A 19,414-nucleotide genomic window follows, 5' to 3' on the forward strand; every position below is an offset into this window, starting at 1 on the left:
TACAGATGGAGAAAGGATATTTAGTATGAGAAAGTTTTGGTGATATTTCTGGCTTTTTAAAAATTACATCACATAGGCCAAAAACAGTGCAGAACATCAATGTTCAGATTGTTTTGATACGTAAACTTAACTCTTAATTTCCATTTGTTATTTGTTGCATTAGAAGAATGGAGTCCAAGTAGTTCCTTTCACTTCCTTTGAGGGTTAGGTAACAGGATTAGAAGTTTTGTTTTCTACTTATCTCAAACATTTAAAAAAATAACCCAGGTAAGTTGTAATTCTATCTTCTTTAATCAAATATACTCTGTCTGAATGTTATTCATTATTTTTATTTATTTTTAAAATATATTTTATTGATTTTTTTACAGAGAAGAAGAGAGAGGGATATAGAGTTAGAAACATCAATGAGATAGAATCATTGATCAGCTGCCTCCTGCACACCCCCTACTGGGGATGTGCCCGCAACCAAGGTACATGCCTTGATCAGAATAGAACTCAGGACCCTTCAGTCTGCAGGCTGACGCTCTATCCACTGAGCCAAACCGGTTTCAGCTAATTCATCATTTTTAATGAATTTATACTTGCACTACCTAGTTTAACTTTCTTACCTTTCACATGTAGGTGAAGTCCAATGTTTCATTTAATGCATTACATTATTCCAGGTTAAAAAATTCAAAGCTACTGAATAATGCCAGAAATTTCAGACTCATTAATCTAGACTCTATTAAGCCTGCCAGTCTTCTCAATTGTTGTTATCATCTCAGCATGTTGAACTTTATGCTATTCATGTTGTAGTGAACTTGAGCAGAAAACATTAATGTATGAAAAGACATTAATGTATCTATGGTTCTTCGTGTTTTAAAATAACGGATTTATCCAAAGAATGGAATAAACTTTCTTATGATAGTAATATCTTCTATGACTAAAAGCATGTATTTGTGTTAGATTTTGAATTAGTATTTGATTAACAAATATGATTATTTATGATGGCAGAGGTATTTTATAAATATGCAATGTGTTAATAATGCCAACATTTGTTACTATGCAAAAGACACAGGACCTCCCTAGAGTAGATTATAATAATTGCACAGCAAATAAAAATTATAAAAGCTAAATGTAATCAATGTTATCTGTCTTGGTTCAACATATGAAGCAAAAATAATGCAGGAGAGAATAAAGGTAGATTTAGCTAGAAAGAATTTCATGAACAAAGTCCTGATTCCCTAAAGCAACAAGTTAGGGGAACAAAATATAATATATATATATATATATATATATATATATATATATATATATAAAAGGCTGTGACCAGCTGGTAGGTATGACATGTACTGACCACAAGGGGGCAGATGCTCAGCAAGGGAGCTGCCAAGCAACAACAACTTTGCAGAGTGCCCTTTTGCACTCTGTGACTCCTTGGGGATGTCAGACTGCCTATTTAGGCCAGATCCCAGCAGGCCAGGCTGAGGGACCCCAGTCACTCAGCAGAAGCCCTTTGAGCCCCAGCCAGGAAAGGACCACGGGAGATTGGCTTCAGGGCATGTCTGGCTCATCTCACCCAGTCCCACCCTGACGACCACCTTCTAATTAATTTCCTTTCAATGTGCCCAAATCTGTGGACCAGGCCTCTAGATATATATATGTGTTTGTGTATATTTATAGTTGAACCTTGAGTAAGTACCGCTTTCAATGACTTATTTATTTTTCATTCATTAAACAACTCTAAGTTGACAAGCACTGCCTTAGGCACCGGAAATTCACCAGTGAATGAAACATACAAAATTCCCCGCCTAAGCATAAAATATGCTAGAAGGGAAGAAGGAAGAAAAAATAATTAGATAAGTGAGTGAAATAAATGGCATGTCAGATGGTAATGGTGCTATGGAGAAACATAAAGCATAGAAGGGAAAAAGAGTGATTGAGGAGACAGAAAGACTATTTTAAGTATGAGAGTGAGAAAAGTGTCTCTGCTTAGGTGACATTGAGCAGACACCTGAAATATATGAGGCTGTGAATCATGTGGCTACCAGCCAGATGTCTGCTCTGGACAATGGGAAAAGCACACATAAGTTTCTGACAGGACAGTGACTGGAGCAAGAAGCAGAGAGGAGGCAATCATAGCTGGGGCAGGGTAAGGTGGGGGAAAGCCATGGCAGGTCTCAGGATTGGGGTTCTCTTCTTAGTCAGGAGGGTAGCCTTAGGCTGCTTTTGAACAGAGATGGGTGCCTTATTCTGCTTTAGAGAATTAGGATATTCCAAGGCGGTGAGATACAAAAGAAAGTAGCAGACAGATGATCAACACACACCTAAAAACATGCCCCTGAGGCATTTAACATGAACAACTGGGGTTTGCTGACACAGGCATGACTTCAAGGATTCTGAGGCATGCTGTGTGACTTATATTACTTTTAATTAAATGTCCTATAATGTAGTCTGTTTTCAGTTAATCCAAAGAGGGACAGAAACATCCAAGAGTTCAGGCTCTGGCTAGCTCATTCTTATCCTTCCTGTCTCAACCCAATACTTCAGGAACCTAGATTTCCCAGTTACACTCTCTCAGCATACCCTTTAAGTTTTTTTTTTTTTAATGGAATCTACTATAATTCATAACTATTTAGATGAGGGGGCTAATATTTCTGTGACTTCCTCTTTTGGTGGTCTGGGTAGCAAACTAAAGGCATCCATTTGTGAAATATTTAATGTTTATAATCAATGAAATATAAAAAGGAATATCAAAGTTAACATTAAGCTTCTCACATAAAAACATAGTAAAGCACACAAGTTTCCATTAAAATGAAATGGTCTCAGTGTCCTTAATTTCTTGCATTTATCATATAAGTCTCAGCTCACAATGGAGAGCAGACCACTCCAGTGGAGGCTCTGCAGCTGGACCAGCAATTTGCTTCTGGGGAGTATCTCCTAGAAGTGAAGGCAGCTTGGGGATTGAGAAATGGACAGCAGAGTTAGGAATGTGCTTGGGGCTTGCCCTGATCCTTGTGCCAGACTCTGGGAGAAGGCTGTTACATAGAGACCTGGAGAGATGCCACATCCAAGTAAATCTGACAACCTGTCACAGTCAGGCAGAGAGAAGGCTTGACATTTATTTCCATAGCTGATTTTGTTCCTCGGTGGCATGAATATAAAATTGAAAGGCAGCTATCCTCTTAGGGGGGCTAAGTATGTTGGGGCAAAATGCCTACTCGGTAGAGAACAGATGCCTAGATGAAGGAAGGAAGCAGAGGCTCAGGGACCATAATCAGTGAAAATGGAGAGAAGGCAGAATTAGCAAGGGGGAGAGGAACCATGGTTCACAAGCCAAAGACTTCAGCATCAGAACCCAAAAGGGTGCAGAGCATTCAGGCAGATAATATAACATAATATAATTTAACCCTATTGCCAAGGACATGAGGTTGCCCAAACCATACATTTTCCACCTTCATTTTCCACCTTCATTCCTGTAAATTGCATCTTGGAAAGAGCACTATGAGATTATTTGAGAGATGGAAAATTTTATCCAACAGAAGATACCATTTAAGTGAGTGAATAATAATAAGCTTCAAATTATGTTGAACATTTATTTTTTCTCTCCCAAGACTGTGGGAGAAGGATGTATATGAAATATCATAATGGTTATAGAATAAACCAAGGAATTACTTTGTCTTTTCATATTCACACAGTAGATGAGGGAATATCAGTGTCCCACTACATATGTTTATCTATGCCATTATCTATCTAATGTCTGTTTTCACAGATAAGTCTCAAGTGAGGAATACTATATTTACCACAGTATCCCCAGTACATAAAGTGCCCTTAGGAGGCACTAAATTATTTGATGAATGATATATAAGTTGATGGAAAATGGAAGAATTCACAAATTAATAAAAGGATGTGAAATAACATTTACATTATATTTTTTATACAAAACTCCAATATTATCAGACTACAGTGGTGCCTAGGAACATAGATGAGATTATGGCAAACCTAATTGGAGTGTAAGGAAGTGGCTTAGATACCAGGCACCAGAGAGAAGTTATTTTTGTTTTCAAAACCGGCAAGCCCTCTTGGGGCATCTTTCCAGACTAGGTGAGACAGCTAAGACACAAAAGAGGAAAATGCCATAGGAGTTGCTATGTTTACCGGCTTTTGTTTCTTCCCATTATAATTTTTTAACTTCTTTCCTGAAAGGGAATTAATAACAAAATAATGCACGGCATTGCTTTTGTCAGGACAGTGAGCAAAGGGGCTGCCTGAGCATCTTTTCACAATTCATCTGCAAATCTTATTATTTCAGATGAAACTTTTTTTAGTACCAATTCTCCCAAGACATATTTTCAGCAATTAATTCATGCTTTCTAAATTTAAAGCATACTAATTAGACATCCATCAGGGAGAGAGGGGAAAACCTTCTAAGAAACTAGAGGCTTCAAATATAGTACACATAAATTAACTCTCAAAAAATTCTCCTATAAATATGTCATCTTATCATGTATATATTGTATGGGCCACATATGCTGGGTTTTTTTTTTAATCCCATCATCTATTTGCCTGGATTCCCATATTGTTAGTTCTAAATATGGATCATCTTGATACACATATGTTATTAGCAAGTTTTTATATACCAAGTTTTCATATATAAATTATTCTAGGTCTATTACAAAAATTACAGAGATATGGGAAGATATTATATCTATAATCAAGGGATTTACATTCTTCTGGAGGAGAAGGGCTCACATACTTGCTGCACAGTAGACCTAATTACATCCTAATACTGAGCTGTTTCTAGGGAGTGAAAGGATCATGGGGAGCTGAGTCATTGGAGTGATTTTGCTTGAGTGATTTTGCTCAGCCCATTCTCAGTATTTATAAATTAATTTTGAATGCGAATCAGGGGGAGTCAGCATCCAGAGGCTGAAACAAATTATTTAATCTAGCATTTGAGTTCCTACCTCAGGCCTTGGCAGAAAACATTGATGATGATTCAGTATTGCAACTTGAAGCTACATATTATGTTCCCTATATTTAAGAAGGAGGGCCACTTGATTTTCTTCCAAATTCTTGAGTATCCTGGACAAAGAACTAGACAGACCTTCCTACTCTTAAGGTGGTCTCACATATTGGTTAAAATGGGAAACTAAAGTTGGAAAGATAAAGGCTAAAATTCTTTGTCTGCCTCTTATAACAAATATAATCTCAAGTCCATTCTACTCTCCAAGACTCCATTTTCTCATCTGTAAATTTTGGTTGGCAACATCTGCCTTCAAAACTTATTATAGTCATCAGTTCAGATAAGACACAGGTATTGGTCAAGGTTTTTGACTATGAGCCTCAGAAACTGACTCTAGTTGCTGAAAGTGATACAATAAAAATAGACTGGAAAAATATAAGATACTCACAGCAATAACTAACACATGTAGTAGTAGACTTGGAAAACAATATCTAAGACAAACTTGGAAGAACAAGAAGCAAAAAGAAAAAAAAAAGAAAAAAAAAACAAAACAAAAAACCAGCAGGAACTAAGTGACTAGAATGCCCTCTACATATACCTGACACTCCTCTACCTTGGCATTAACCCAGTGTAAAGTTTAATCTTTTAGGTTTTCATTATCAACCCCAAAATCAAAGTCCTGGGTAGGGGCATAACATTTTTGATGACCTCGTCATCTTTCCTCACCATCTTTCTCAGAATGGGAAATAAATAATTACCTTTTTACAGATACTAGTGTTTTAATAGTTAGTCAGACTTTCTTTTCCACCAATAGCGAACACAATTGAGGGTTTTTTCCAAATAGGAAGAAGGATTATTCTATCTAATTAAAAAAATGGCAAATGGTCATTACAATTAATTTGCCTTCCCATCATCCACAGGTACTTTTCTTTCTCCATGTACACAAGTTTACCTCTTCTTTCTGCCACTTTCCCTCTTCTAATCAAGAACATACTTAATACTTCCTCAAAGAGACTAACTCAAGTTACAGGTTGCCTCACCCAATTCTTACATCCAGGGTTTGGGAGTATGGCACACTCATCTATCCTAATCTTCTCCTGATGCTTTGGAAAATATTGACTAAAGGATCAAAGTAATAAAGAACACAACACTTTATAAAAATATAGTGACCAAAAATGATAGGAAAGCAAAGCAAAATCACTATGAATGATTAAATAAATGTGATAACAAAAGGGGGTAGAAAGGATGCTGCAGTCTTAGCTTCTATAACTCTGGCACAATAGCAACACTAATATTCTTGGCACTTGCTCTCCATTCCCATTTGATTACTATTTGCTTTCAGCACCTCAGCTGATCAGGAGCGATTAACTAATGGAGTGACAAAAACCTTTACTTCTGATGGATATGATCTTGCCTATATTAGTTTGCTGAGTCTTCTATTTACTCAAAACATTTTTATTGAAGTAGACTATACAGAAAAAAAATTCACATTTATATGCATCTCAATAGCTTTTTGCAAACTAATCAAATATGCGAATGAACACTGGGATTGAGAAATAGACTCTTATGAGCTTACATGAAGTCTTCCTTGAGTTTCCTTCTGGTCATTAATACCTTCAAATATGCCCTCACACCTAACAAGTAACTGTATGGATTAGCATTACTTGTTAGTCTTCCATTAACTTTGTCACTATATGCTGTAATAGGTTTCCTAAGTTCCACTTCTAACTTCTCTTTGGTAATACTGTTTTTGCAGAATCCCATTTTTTTCCTCAACAGTCAAAATCAATCAGCCCAATTGACACAATGCCCTTCTTTCTCTTTGCCTAGTTGTATGAGGAACACTAGAGCATGCTGGTAAGAGTGAAATATTATACTTGCCAGGTGCGAGTTAACTGCTTCTTTTGTTTCCTATTTATCAGACTAATGGCAAAACATTTGTCACTAGATGCTAGGGGCAATGCAATTTTGCTCTTGCAAGAAATCCACTTTTGCTATTGGTGTTTATCATGTAATCCAATGCTATTCTTTAATGCCACATGTGTCTTTTGTATTTGGCCACATAAAGATGTAATGAGGATGTGTGGGAATTATCTCCCCTACATCTTATAAGTCTTAACAGTTGCATTCACACCTGAGACTCCCACTGGGCACCTAAGGATTTACTATTTTGGTCAGATTTCCGTGGTGCATGTTTACCCATTTCCACAAGCACTTACTCTATGAATTCAATGGCTTCATTTAGTAAGCCTACTAATTATCACATATAGGAACTACAGAGCCAGGATCCTAAAATCCTAACATTTTTGATGATTTGATTCCCCCCCCCCCCCCTCATATCCTCTTAGCCTAGGAATTTTGTCAAAGGATAGAAAAAAGTTTGAGTTCAAACTTTGGTGGTGTTACATTGGAGTTGTTAGGTTTTTTTGGTTGTTTTTATTTGTATATACACTCATTTTACTTGAAGGAACTCTAAAATTATTAACTTATTCAGGTGTTACAAATAAGTTACCAAGCCACAAAAATACATAGATTAAGATGAAATACTGCAAAGTGAAAAAAGACAATTTGAAATGGCTACATGCTGTATGATGAATGTTTGCTGTATATAACATTAGCAAAAATAAAAAAAGTAAAGAGACAGTGGAAAGACCAGAGGTTGTCAGGGGTTTAGAGAGAGGGAGGGAGAGATAAGTGGAGCACAGGTGTCTTGTGTGTGTGTGTGTGTGTGTGTGTTTAAATCCTCACCCAAAGATAATTTTTATTGATTTTTATAGAGAGAGGAAGGGAAGGAAGGGTAATTTAAATCAACTGCAGTTAGGAGTCCTCAGTTAGAGTGATTAGATAATTTCCATCTAAACAACCAGGATAAAAATGAAAATAAAAACTCCTTGTAGAAAAGAATCCTGTGAATGACTGACTCTATTATGGTCACTAGAATATCTCCAGAGAACAAAGAGAAAATAAGTCTGAAAAAATTCTTGGGAGAAGAGCCCTAGAGATAAATTGTTCTCTGTTCACAATTTTTCCCACTATTCCAAAGAACAGAATACACATATACAGAAACCAACATAAACATGAATAAGCAATGTGTAAATACCTAAGCACCTTTCAGTTTATGAAACTACATTAAAGCCTTATACGTGCATGGAATATAAGATATTAATATAAGATATATTAAGTAATATAAGAATTAAGCAAATTGAAATCCCATCCTTCCCCCACCAATACTCATCTGTGAACGATGGTGTTAAAGAAATCTTAGTATTTAAGATTATTTAAAATTCTATGTATCCTATAACAGTTTAGAAATCTATTTGCTATTTAATTATGCAGAAATTTCAATGCATCAAAAAATTTCCCCCCAGATCATTAAAAACTGAAATTTAGTAAGTCAATTAACATTGAGCAAGTATCCTTTTGATCAAACTGAATTTTCAGCTTAATTAATTTAGTAAGTAGAGAGTGTGCAGATTATTCATTTCTGGCAGAAAATACATGTATTGGAAGCAGTCTATGACTAATGTTAATAGTAAGACAGTGACTCTGCCCTTATTAAATTTTATGATAAATGGAAATCACAGGGGATAATGTAGAAAGGTTGAGCACAATGTGGTCAAGTTATTACTGGTAGAAATTCAGAAGAGTATTAAGTGTAATATATTAATCTAGTACATTGAATAGTGTTTCTAATAGTGGCCATAGGCTGTCTAAATCCAGACATAACTCTCCAATTCATCTTCATTTTCACTGCTGCCTCTTGCAAGATAGGAAGATTAAGCAATACAAGAAATGATGCTAATTCCCTAGGATTGGGAATTAATACATATATGATCATTACTAGAGGCCCTGTGCACAAAATCATTACTAGAGGCCCTGTGCATGGGGGTGGAGGAGTGTCCCTCAGACTAGCCTGCATCCTCTCCAATCTGGGACCCCTCAGAGAAATTGGACATCTCTCTCAGAATTCAGGACTGCTGGTTCCTAACCTCTAGCCTGCCTGCCTGCCTGATTGTCCCTAACTGCTTCTGCCTGCCAGCCTTATTACCCCTTACCCACTCCCTGCCTGTCTGATTGATGCTCCCCTGCTGGCCCAATTGCCCCTAACTGCCCTTACCTGTGGGCATGGTCACCCCCAACTGCCCTCCCCTATAGGCCTGCCCCCACCACCAACTATCCTCCCTTGCAGTCTGGTCACCCCTAACTGCCCTCCCCTGCAGACTTGGTCCCTCCCAACTGCCCTCCCCTGCTGTTCTGATACCCCCAACTGCCCTCCCCTGCAGGCCTGGTTCCTTCTAATTTCCCTCCCCTGCTGGCCATCTTGTGGTGGCCATCATGTGTCCACATGGGGGCTGCCATCTTTGGCCACATGGGGGTGGCCATCTTGTGTACTGGAGTGATGGTCAATTTGCATATTATATCTTTATTATATAGGATTATTATATAGGATTAGTACCTGTTTCTATCCCAGTGCCTCATTCACATGTAAGGGGACAAGAAGTTGACCTGGAATTTAAAATAACCTAGATGTGATTGTGGTAGATATATCAGTTGAGGGTTAGAAGAAGAAGGAATAAAGATAGTCAATGCTTTATTGGACTCTAGAATAAAGTTCCAGGAAGCCAAATGCACTGTAATTTAGTTTTATAGATTGCAAAATGATTGAGAGCTGGTCTTCTGGCCTGGCTATGAACTTCTGGTTTCCATTTTTTAGTAGATTGCATTCTTTCAGGTCTGGACACAAAATATGTTTTAAACAAGTCCTGTCTTAGTTGACTCTTTTGTCACCTTCATTCATTTCTAGAAACCTTGATAATCACCTTAAATTTTTATGTAAGAATCTCTTTAAGATTTAATACAATGCTTCTAGAGAAAAAGTGATTCCAAAATTCTAGGTTATCTTCTCTACATATCCTTCTGAATGTTGACTTCTACTCATCATTATATAAATATTTATTTGATAACTGCAGTAATATATATTTAACATTTTGAATAGGTTTTCTATTTAATATTAATGAGAATTTTGGGTTTAATAACATCAACATTTATTACCAGAAGTATATAATGCAGATATTATATATTACTTATCATGACTTATTTTTGTGTTCCTAACCAATGCCAAATTGATTTTAATGTAAGTGGCTTGACTGACATTCAGCATAGTAAAACTTCCCTTGGAATTTTTATTTATAATATACATGTCTTGATTTTTTATATGAATTTTAAGGAAACTTAATCTAATTTTAAAAATAAACTTGTTGGTATTCAAAGAGTAAGTACAGTAAAATAATAAAAATAAATAATTGTTATAAATATTGGCACACATATGTTCACACATATTGAGTTTAAAGTCATACTTGTAAAGCCTGATTTTTTTTTAAATGTTAGAATTTCTCAGGATAATGAAATTGAATACAATACAAATGTACAAATATTGTTACTATATTGCTATTGTAATACAAAGTACCCACCTAGAAATCAAAATCTACTCTCCAAAAAACCTGTTTTGAAGCAGCTACAGAAATTATAAAGTCCTTAAGAATATGTTAAGAAGAAAAGACACAGGTAAGGCCCATGTTAAGAGAATATAAGATCTTTTTAAAAGGCATACAATCATCTTTTTGAAATATATGTATATATTTTATTGATTTCAGAAAGAACTGGAGAGGAAGAGTGAGATATAAACATCAATGATTAGAGAGAATCATTGATAGGCTGCCTTCTGCATACCCCCTAATAGGGATTGAGCCTACAACCTGGGCATGTGCCCTGACTGTAACCTCCTGGTTCATAGGCAGATGCTCAACCAATGGAAAACACAGACCAGGCTTAAAAATAGTATTAATAAAAAAATGTAACATGTCCTTGTAAGAGCTCTGTCAATAGTAAAATAAATAAATAAATAAATAAATAACCCTCCACTGAACATAATGGTTGCAAATATTTTTAGGTTTTTATCTCTTGTTCAGTTTGCTATTTGTACCACTGTGTCATATAGCACTTTGTAAATTTAAAATGTTGATGCAATCTAAACAATATCATCTTGAACTATGATGTTATTTATCCGTGTCAGCCCTCTCTATCAACTTCAGTTCCTTTTGTACTTTTGTCTTCATCCAAAGGCCTTTGGCACATGTGAATTAGCTGCCTTGAGTATTTTTTTTTCATTCTAATTTTAACCAGTTGGCTGTGACTTATCCTTCAGATATCCTCTTATTCACTATTTTAGAAAATATTTCCCTCTATGAAAGAAAGATAGTGAAAGTGAACAAAAGATCAATTTAATTCAACATAAAGGTATAGACATGCAGAGTGAATGGGCCTTAGGTTTCTAAGGTGACATAGAATAACTGATGCTAGAGTGTGTATTACTGTGCATGAGTAGTTATATCTTGGTGGTTTCCCCTAAGTACGTGAACATGTTCTAGTAGAATTCACAAAGGATATGTAAGTGATATGAATTTCAAGATGAAAGCTAGAAGAAGGGCTTACCTTGTTGAAGGGTAGCAGAAGATGCCACCACAATACATGCAGCTTTGTGTTGATTGATTATTTTGAGCTGTAGGCACTTGAAAAACAGCAAAAGGAGAGAAAGAGATTTTCTCTGAACTCCCCTTATCTGCTTAAAGATAGGTCCTCCAACAGGAAAATAATCATCATAAATCCCTTCCCAAGAAGTTATATCCATCAGGGAAGATAGAGTCCTCGCTAGAGAGGACTCTAGAAACTGTGATATCACACCCAGACAAACCTTCTCAGAAATTATCACAGTTCCCATCTATTATTCAAAGGGCCCATTTGTTTTTCCTAGTAATTATTTACTCTACCCTAAGGCACCTATATCTCTCCTCCCCTTTCCTTATTAAGATGCTGTTAAAGTCTGAATTCTAAGGCATCTCAGGTTGTTACTCATTCTACCCCACATATGTACCAAGTATACATGAGGTACAGATATTAATAAACTCCTATTTTTCTCCTGTAAATCTGTCCTTTATTACAGGAGTCTCAGCTAAGAACTCAGAGAGGTAGATGGAAAATTATGTTTCCTCCCTTAAACCATCCAACTGTCTAACCTGTGGAAATTTAAGGGAGGAAAAAGCCACCACAAATGATAATAGCTAACATTTATGACACTCTTGCCTATGTATAAAAGTCATTCCAAATTTACAATAGCCCTATTCATTTTGCACCACTATTACCATAATGGAAGCAAGAAAGCTAAAAGTAGAACTGATAGTCTAAAAACATGTATCAAAGTTGAAGGTCAAATCTAGTCCATTTTGTATCATGCTCTCCATCATACTGATTTAATCTTTTCATGCCAAAATCTATGTCTTTGGTACATGTGACATCAGGTACTTCAATTATTAATGTTCATAAATATAAAGTATATAGAACCAATTACATTTTAAAAGTGCCTACAATGTTTTCATGATCAAATTTTTGAAGGACTATGAAGTATAAGACAACCTATTTCTCATAACCCTTGAAAGTCTTAGACATTATACAAAACTTATATGTGCAAGAGTAATATAAGATGTTAATTGAAGTAGGATACATCATAAAGCATTTCATCAGCTACAAATATGTTTTCTATTTGTAGTTGTCTAAGAAAAAGGAATAATAGCAAACATATATAAGCATTTGTTTGTAATTATTTTAATATATGAACAAATTTAATCCTCACAATGATCCTATTAGGTGGTCACCAATATTATCTCATTTTATAGCTCAGAAAACTGAGACACAGAGAGATGAAGTAAACTTCCTCTGATTCACATAGCTAGTGTGCAAAAGAGCTGGGCGTTACTTATGTAGTCTAGCTCCAGACTCTGCTCTTAACCTCATCCTCTGCTTATAAGTATGGGGAGACTTATTTGGGTGGTGATAGAATGAAGCAAATTGGAATCACTCTCTTACCCCACCGACACTCAGTGCCCAACTCAAATCCTAGCAGTGAACGTTTATTTACTTATTAATTAATTATTTATTGAGGACAGACTAAACAGTGGTAATTCTGGCTCAATCTTTTGCAAACTGTGGATGATACTTAGGTTTTGCATGCCTCAAGCTTTGCAAGTCTTGGTTTCTAAAATGGGAATGAATACAATACCTATTTTCCTAGATTGTTTTAAGTGAGAGATGAGTATCTGAGCATAAAGCATACTCTTAAGTTCTCTTACCACTCACTTTTATGACCCTGATACATAGTTTGCAAACACACACACACACACAAAATGGGTAGAAGAAGGACATTTTCATGGAGAAGGGGAAGGTCTTAAACTTGTATATGAATCACTTTTCATGACCTTACCCAATTTCTCTTGCAAAATGGGAATCATCACTTAATTTTGAGGGGAAAAAACATAAAAGTACCTTTCCTTAAAAATAACCTCAAAACCAAAAACACCTTCTGAATTCGCAAAGTTCTCCCTCAACTGCACTGCACTTAAATGGTCCAGAACAATAACTATTATCCCACCAGCACTCACCATGTTATTTGCTTTCTGCCACTTTATTGATTTACCTTTAATGCATAATTATCCAGTGTGTTTAACATTACTAATTCAGGCCCTGCTTAACTTCCCACTGAATGAAGTCTCTCCTATTATTCTCGCGCAAGCTATTTCTCTCCTTCCTTTTCTGATTTCCTTAGGCCTGGTTGCGCTAAATTAGAACTTGGGAGACTATCATTTGTTAATGTAAATGAACTGTTCTTGTTCAAATATCTCAGGCATCAAACACCCATTTGTTATTGTGGCCACTCTACCAAGCACCAGTGTGTTTTATATGTTAATGATGAAAGTGTCATCCTCTATTTGCCAACTTAAATGGGACATTGAAGGATGTCAGGACCTAATGGATTATGACTGAGAAAGACATAAAGGCATCTGGATAAGGACGGTGAGAGACAGGCTAAAATAAAACAAAATGACAATAGAAACAGCACAACAATAATACCCACATTCACAGGGATCCAGAAGCACAGAGAAAATGCCACTGAGTGGTGTTTCTTGGGTGGCCGTGACCACAAGGAATTTGCTGGCAGGAAGATAATTTTAACAACTTCACTAAACTCTGAAAGCATGAGAAAAGTCAAAGAACTCAACTGTCTCATCCCAGCCCTACCTTTTTACTTTGCAATTTAAAAAATTTATTGAATGTATTGGGGTGACATTGGTTAATAAAATTATATAGATTCAGGTGTACAATTCTAGAATATATCCTCTGTATATTATATTGTATGTTCACCACCCGAAGTCACCATTTATCCCCTTTAACCTCTTACACTTCCTCCACCTTCCTTTCCCTCTAGTGTTTTTGTCTATGAGGGTTTTGTTTGTTTGTTTGTTTTGTTTTGTTTTTACTAAATCTTGTCACCTTTCCACCCAGCCACCCAGTCTCTTTACCTTCTGACAGCTGTCAGTCTGTTCTCTGTATCTATGAGTGTTTATTTTGTTCATTAGATTAACATAAAAGTAAAATCATATGGGACTTGTCTTTCTCTGACTGGCTTATTTCACTTAGCATAATACTCTCCAGATCCATCCATGCTGTTGCAAAAAGCAATATTTCCTTCTGTTTTATGGCTGAGTAGTATTACACTGTGTAATTTGACCACTTGTCATTCAAGGTAAATGTCAATGATGTGGTTGAATGTACCAACACTTAATAAGCTTCCATCATATGCTTCATGTGATCATATTTTTCATTCAAGGTGAGACATAACCAAAACCTCTGTCAAACTAAAAGGAATGAAATGGTAATGATGGGTATCAAGGATGCTGTGTGTGTGGTTTCAAGTAATATGACACAAGACAGAAGGGAGATGGGCTATTTTAAAGGATATTTAGGGTATGACAAGGATGATAACAATTTCTTGCCTCAAAGTAAATAAGTAGCTGTCCACATAACTGTCAAGATTGTTTTTTTTTGTAGAGATGACTTAAAAGACTTAAAGTAAATGCCCTCATGTGTCTATAACAGAAAGTGAAATTAAAATTTGAAGAGATTCTGTTTCAATTCTGCCAATTTTGAATAAGACTTTTATAATCTATGAAACTGTGTTAATATACACATACCTAATAATTTCTCTTCATGTCTAAATATTCAGAATTATAATTTTCAAACATGAAAAATCTTAAAGAATCAATGGACGAAAACTCTGGGTAGGGAAGGCATGTATGGAAGTGGCGGTGGGGTGAGGATTGGTAAGGTATGTACACATATAATACCTTAATTTAAAAGAATGAGAAGAAAAAAGGAAAAAGAAAGAAAGGTAACTAGCAAACAAGTAAATGCTTTAAAAATATACAGTCTTGAGGTCAGCTTGAACCATGGGCTGATAGCACCTATGCCCTTGATTCTCCTATGATAATCAATACTTTCAGACAGCTCAACACAAAACAAGCACAAAAGAGAATAGAAGCACCAAAAGGAATGTCTTTGTTTCCACCAAAGATGACAGCCAATGGGACCCAATAACAAAACTGGAGTAACATACTAAGGATAAATAGCAGAGACACTCAAAGCAGCACTTACCACATTGGTGTGGACTCTTGAAGTCATGAGCAGCGAGGCACAAGTGACCTTTTGGATACCTCTCATGGTTGAAGGCTGGGGTCTGTGTTGACAAGCTGTGCAGATCGTGTCTCCAGGAAAACTATGGACATTAACAAATATCACCCACATAAGAACAATCTGGGGCAATTTACTCAGAGCTTGTGATAGCAAGGGCATCAGATTAGCACTTGCGTTTGGTGAAGATACTTAAAGGTAGGCAGGGGAATGAGAAATATCTATGATAAAAGCAAGGGAAGTGCCCTGCCATTGTTGCTCAGTGGTTGAGCATCCACCTATGAACCAAGAGGTTATGGTTTGATTCCAACTCAAAACATGTGCCCAGGTTACAGGCTTGATCCCCTGTGTGGGGTATGCAGGAGACAGCTGACCAATGATTCTCTCATCATGGATGTTTATATATATATATATATATATATATATATATATATATATACACACACACACATATCCCTTCCTCTCTAAAATCAATAAAATATATTAAATAACAACAACAAAGACAAGGGAAATATTCAGGAATGCTCTAATTAGAGATTATTGTTTTAGGGAAGCTGGAGATACAGTGTCCTAGGTGATTGGTGTGAGGAGATTAATTGGCTTTCTCTGGTTGGTCCTGAGTTGAGACCAGAGGCAAATGATAAAGAAATGTGTGGTCATTGACCAAATCCTGATTATTGTGGGTCAATTGCTACACTGTATGGTTTGTCTTCTTACCTGGTTTCTATTGAGAACATGAGTCAGTTTTATTGTCATATATGGGCTGTCCATTTATGTATAGGTCTCAGAATTGTCAGGTAATTGCAATATTCAAGCAATTGACAATCCTGAACTTGATCCAAGTCCTGTGATCCTGAAATACAATGAACATTTAAAAAAATATTCCCCCATCTCTTTGTGTTCTAAAAACAGTTTAAAATAAGGAACCATCCTTCCCATATTGCTTAAACAACACTATGGACGCTTCCTTTATTTACCCTGAGAAGGTCAAAGACTCTCCAGTTCCCATTCTTTGCTTCATAAATGGTTAGCTGAATTGTGTGTACCTACTGACCAACCTGGACAACATACCTGCTACCTTGGTTTGATCAAATTTTAGCTTGTTTCCAGACACTTGAAATTTACTTATCATGAATCTAACCCACTTGCCATCAAGTAAAACATTTCTTGACCAACTGTGGATCACCCCTTTCATCCCACTTTTCCACGTCCAATTCTTCGTAGACTCATTCACACCTCTCCTCTCTCTTTTCTGCTGAACCTTTGAGATCCTTGAGAATATTTATGATCAAAGTATTCTTCCTACTGAGATAGTGTCTCCCCACAGTGGCAAATACCATTCTCTCCTCTTGCCATAACCCATTTGTATTGTCTCTTCTTACTTAATTCCATATTTTTTTATTTGACACTTTGAAGTATAAAAATCTTTAGAAAAAGCTTAATTTAACCTCATCATAGGGAAATCCTGCATTGTCCCCTTATCTTTATTACAAAACTAAAATCCTTGATTTGACAAGCAGGCAATCTATCCAGATTACTATCTAACAGCCATTTCTTAGCTCAGGAGAGCAGCATTGTTAAATGTACTTATCTGACCATTAACAGGTTGTTTCTGAATGCTTGTTCATATGTGCCCTCTATTATCTTTTGTGTATGAATGGGGATGCAGCTCTCCCCAAAACATTAATTGGAATTTTCTGTGTTTTTGGAATGTTTTGCTAATCAGTAGGAGAGAGGGGAAAAGATGGAAGGAAGAATGGTAGAGAAAGAAGAAATAATTTTAAAATTGCAAATGGTGGCTACCCTAGCTCTTGTTTTAAAGTATAACTGAACATCCTTTAGCACAACAAGATGTTTGATAGATTAAATCCTATAAAGTGGAAAAATAAATACAATGGAATCACAGCCTGCGTGATAACAGAAGGGCCCAAAGAAACATCAAATGATAATGAAATTTGTTCAAGTAATGGAAAAATAGATATAGCTTATCTGGAAATATTATAAATTCTCTGGACTTTGGACAAAACCATTGCTTTATTTCTGACCTTTGGTACAATTCACCATCTCTTTTTCCATATCTAGAAAAATATTATCATTGACATATCACAAATGCATTAGTACTTCTCTAAAAGTAGACTCTTTGCCAATCACTTTATAACCTGTGCAAGGAAACCATCAGGATAAGGCTGTGGAAGAACTACTAAACTAATTAGAGATGCCATACATATAATTAGAGTGGACATAATTAAGTACTGATTTTTAAATATACATTGGGATTAGTCCATGCTATAAATCTTTTACCATAACCTGATTATTGTTGAAGAATAATTCATAAAGGGAGGCATATTTAGTTGGACTGCAAAAGATGATATGAATGACGAAATGGAAAGAGAGCAGAGAACTTTTTAGGTAAATTCCATTAGATGAGGCTAGAAAATTACGAGGAGTGAATATGTCTAAAGTAAATAAAAATGAAAAGCAGATACAAAAAAAAGGGGGGCGGGGAGAGCAGCATCACACTGATGGGAAGGCTATAACTAAGTTGTCCTTACCTGTGATATATTACTCTTTACCTGACCTATTAAGCTAGATGCTTAAGTAATTTATTTTCTTACAATGGATGTAAAAACACTTAAGACTAAATTTACTTCCTAGCACCATTCAGGTCTAGAATCATTTGTTATGATGTATAGCACTTTCACTTAATTGCAGTCATTCTTAACTTTTTTAAAAATCAAAAACATATTCATGTTTAGAAATGTAGTATAAAATTTCTAAATAGTTCAGAGACTGTTGTCATTATTATGCCATTTCTAATACTACTGATATTCCTGATCATTTTAGAAGTGTCATCCCATTTGAACTATTATAATTTAAAAATATATGTTAATACATGGTAAGGCATTTTTACCTTTTAATTAATCTTTTATTGGAGGTTGGTGGTGGGAATGTAAAGAGGTATGTTAGAAAACATAGGAGTTTCTTAAAAAGCTAATATCTAACAATCCTATATCTGGGTAGATTTCCAAAGCAAGACCTTGAAGATATATTTTCATCCCATGTTCATTGCAGCATTATTCACACTATTCCAAAAGTGGAAGTAATCCAAATGTTCATTAACAGATAAATTGATTTTAAATAGTGGTATATACCTGTAATAAAAAAAAGTTATTCGGCCTTCAAAGAGAGGGAAATATTGTCACATGCAACAACATGAATGAATTTTAAGACATTATGCTACGTGATAAGCCAGTCACAAAAGAACAAATAATACATGATTTCACTCTAAGCATCTAAATTGGTCAAGGTTATAAAAAGGAAAAAATAGAAATTAGATTGCCAAGAACTGAGGGAAAGGAAGAAGGAGAAATTAGTGTTTAGTAGGTTAGAGTTTCAGTGTTGCAAAAATGAGAAAGTTCTAGAAATCTGTTGCTCAATATTGTGAATATACTTAACACTACTGAACTATACACTTAAAAATGTTTCAGGGTGTATATTTAACATTATACATTTAACCACTATAAAAATAATTACACTTTTATTTATTCTTTGCTATGGTCCTTTATAAGCGAAGATAGTGAATTCTGCCCAACCAGCATAATTCAGTGGTTGAGTGTCAACCATAAATGAAAAGATGCTCATTTTTTAATGATTCAAAGTTAATTTTTGTTGTGGTTGTTGTTCAACACATAACAACAAACATAGCAAAGAGACAAGCTACCCACTGGAAAAAAAATATTGCAATACTTTTAACTAGGATATAAGTAAAATGATAAGACAAATGTCATATTAGGAAAACATAAGAAATATGACTAGGCAATTCAATTATTAGAAAACCAAAGTAACCCACTGGGAAATGCGATTTATTTCAATGGCAAGAATGCAAATGCA

The 19,414-nt window shown here is 35.6% G+C and overlaps 1 protein-coding gene across 3 annotated transcripts in view; it reads right to left on the bottom strand.

Moving 5' to 3' along the window:
* Positions 1-19,414, bottom strand: part of SYT4 (synaptotagmin 4) — a 234,883-nt gene that overhangs the window by 174,209 nt on the left and 41,260 nt on the right. For all 3 annotated transcript variants that reach the window (XM_045574428.1, XM_036418807.2, XM_045574429.1), the window contains exon 2: positions 15,488-15,608. The gene's annotated coding sequence lies outside the window, so the exon portion shown is untranslated. The remainder of the gene's footprint in view (positions 1-15,487; positions 15,609-19,414) is intronic.

The sequence above is a fragment of the Pipistrellus kuhlii genome, unplaced genomic scaffold (assembly GCF_014108245.1).
Source record: "Pipistrellus kuhlii isolate mPipKuh1 unplaced genomic scaffold, mPipKuh1.p scaffold_m20_p_6, whole genome shotgun sequence".
NCBI lineage: Eukaryota > Metazoa > Chordata > Mammalia > Chiroptera > Vespertilionidae > Pipistrellus > Pipistrellus kuhlii.